The following is a 3317-nucleotide window of genomic DNA, read 5'->3' as shown; positions in this document are numbered from 1 at the left end:
CTCACATGACATAGAATATGAATGATTCTCAAACCGTTAGAAAGAAAATATTACAAGCAAAACCACAGAACCGATCCATCAACTTCGCTAAGAATAACAAAACAGTATAAATAGAAAACAGGAATAAAATTGATACTTAAAAAAGTGCCAAAGAGGACATTAGTGAAATATTGCATGAAATACTTTATACTTTATTTCCCATTTATAAAATCGCTTATAATTGAGTACTTTGTCACTAAATGACGTTTTGACCTGGATAAGTTTCGATTTATGTAGCTTTTGACTTGATTTACGTTTCGTTTAAGGTACGTTTTGACTTGGGTACGTGATGACTGTAAATGAACCTACTGAGATCATCTTCTAATCCCATGATCCCATTGCACAACCACTCACGTGCAAAGATTGCGGATCAAAATTTAATCTAAAATTATGCTATAACAATCATTTTATAATATTTGGCAAGAAGAAAACAGAAACAAAAACTTGTTCATGTCTTCCTTTTCGTGTGTATTTCACAATATAACAGTTCTAGCACTTGGCACAACATCAATATTCAATTTATACCGAATCCAGAGGGACACGCCAGTCCACAGTCTGTGTATTGCATTACATTTACAAAACAAATGCAATATTTTTTAAGAGAAATTTTACAAGAAGTACAGTTAATTGTATTGGACAATAATAGTTGTTACTATGAATAACACCAAATTGAAACATTTGCAATTTTAATTTTCTTTTTGTTCTCAATATGTATCATATATTTCAGGACACAAACCTTATTCAAACTGAAAATTTAATTTCTTTTCACTAATTGATTTGACATTCGTTTTCAAAGGTGATTTGAAAAAGTCTCAATGTTCTTTATTGGTATGAACATACAGTTTCATTGTAGAAAGGAAAATATGGTCTGGCCAGTGTACTTAATAATATATCTAACATTCTAAGAATGTACAGATTGACTTATAACTTGCAATGAAAAGAAATTCGTGTTGAGATTCTATTTATGTATCAGTACTATCTTAACATCAGCTATATTCAGTAATAGTTCTCTGATCCGTAAGTAGATTAGTATAGATTATGTTCAAAACAATTCTAACAGAAAACTGGTAACTTGTTAACCTTTATAAGTGAGTTCATCCGTAAATCTGTTTTCATCAAATATATTCCTGTTTGGGGTATATTTTTCTAATAACTATTTCCAGCCCAATAAAACATCACGCCAAAACATTTTGGTTGGATATTGTCATTACACTTTTATCTCCTATTGGGAATAGATATTTAATCTCTCATATTTCATATTCACACAAGTTGACAAAGTTTCTATTATACAGAAAATCTCTTGAAACCTATACTATTTTTACTTTGCAAAACAAATATAAATTTATCAATATACCCGTTAAGACCCTATGATTATAAACTAAGTACCAGAAAGAAGCAAAACCGGCAAGTTTTGTAAAACTTACAAAATAATGTAAGTATCAAAGTTATTCAATAAAAATGACAGAGAAACTGAATGAAAACTAATCAAAACAGAAGTTATGTTCAAATCCAAAAGAATCGAATATTACGAATGGATTTCTGATTGTCGAATGCATCTGTCTGCCAACAGTCCTGATGCATCAAAATGGCATTGTCCAAAACTCATTTGAATAATTCATAATAATCTTAGAATAATATTTTAGTCCAATAAGTGCATTGTAGTTCCAATGAATAATCTAAACAAATGTTTTCTTTCAAATACGTCTGAAGTATTGATGCTACAACAAGAACGTAATAAACAAAACTGACTAAAACTGTCCAGCACCACACTTATATAAAAGCAAAAGGGGTGAAAACGTATTTTGCTACAATAGTTACGTGGCACATTGCAAATATCTCACATCCTAAAATAACCTAGCTGACCTAACCATCCAATGGAAAATAACTTAATTTTTCTAAGAACCCACCTGCCCTCACTAGCCAATGAGAAATTACTCCAAAGTTTTCAACATGTTTTATTATTTATATTATTATTAATGGTCGTGAACACCTATGTGAACATCTATGTATAGATCATGCGCAGTCTGCATTCTTAATATCTTAAAATAGAATCTCATACCCGTTAACAAATAATATACCTCGACTATATTTGATCATTACTATTTACAGTCATGAACAAAAACTAGTCATAATATAGACAACATCTTATACGAAGATTTACTAAATATAGATATGCATAACATCTGTTATCAACAAGCCACCTTTAGGCAAAGTCTGAGAAAAAATGTATCTCTTAACTTCTTTTCATATTTGGTTTCCATATTTGGTTGCCATATTAAGATTACAAAAATAATTAATTTAATTACCAAATGAATAAACAATGGGAAAAAATAAAGTTTCTCAAAAATGTTATTGTGATAATTAGTGTTAATAAATGCTTTGTGTAATTTTCCATACTATTTTAATCATTTCTTTTTCGTTTTTAAATTGCCTCCACCACTGTATCCATATTCAACGAGATCAATTTGCCCATTAGTGTATATTCAGGACTCACTATAATTTTAATCTGTGATGAATTGTTCCTTACTTCTTACAAAAAGTGCTCTTGTTTAGGAAACGTTAAATTTCAATCCTGACGTTCTTTTTAAAGAATTATTACTTCAATACAGGATTGCAGAGATTCAAAAGAACCACCAAAACGTGAAGTAAAATCATCTTTACACTGTGATAGTAAATATTCTATTTTCTTGAATTTTATACCTTTATATTCTTATTATTTGTTCCTGGTATAGACCATATTTCTGCACATAATAAGAAAAATATAGAGATAATGGATAATCCTGACTAAAACTTCTATAAACAGATGAAGAACTCTAATATACAACCATTTTGTAAAACTGCAGATGAGATATTGCGGTTAAAATGATAGGCAATTATAAGTAATCCAAAATTAAAGAAAACTGAAACATCATGAATAATTTTCAACGAAATAAAATCAAACGCTTTTTCAAAATCAATTAAAAATAACGTACTTAGAATGTGTAACTTTTCTGTAATGTACGCAGTATTATATACCATCCTTGAATTTTCTCCAGTATGTATTCTATTTACAAAACCAAATCGATCTTCAAATAGTATTTCATTTAAAACTGACGTAATTCTTTTGGCATTACCTCCTAATCCTACTTTATATATAACATTAAGTAGAGAAAGAGAACGTCAGTTCCTCGGGTATTTCTCTGGTTGATCACCTTTAGGTATGGAAGTAATAATACCTTCTCTCAAAACAACTGAGAAATATCAAATGTCATGTACTGCATTTATTGCTCCAAATACAA

This window comes from Sinohyriopsis cumingii, chromosome 6 (genome assembly GCF_028554795.1).
Source record: "Sinohyriopsis cumingii isolate HCF-2022 chromosome 6, ASM2855479v2, whole genome shotgun sequence".
Taxonomy (NCBI): Eukaryota; Metazoa; Mollusca; class Bivalvia; order Unionida; family Unionidae; genus Sinohyriopsis; species Sinohyriopsis cumingii.
Note: the sequence above shows the minus strand (reverse complement) of the source record.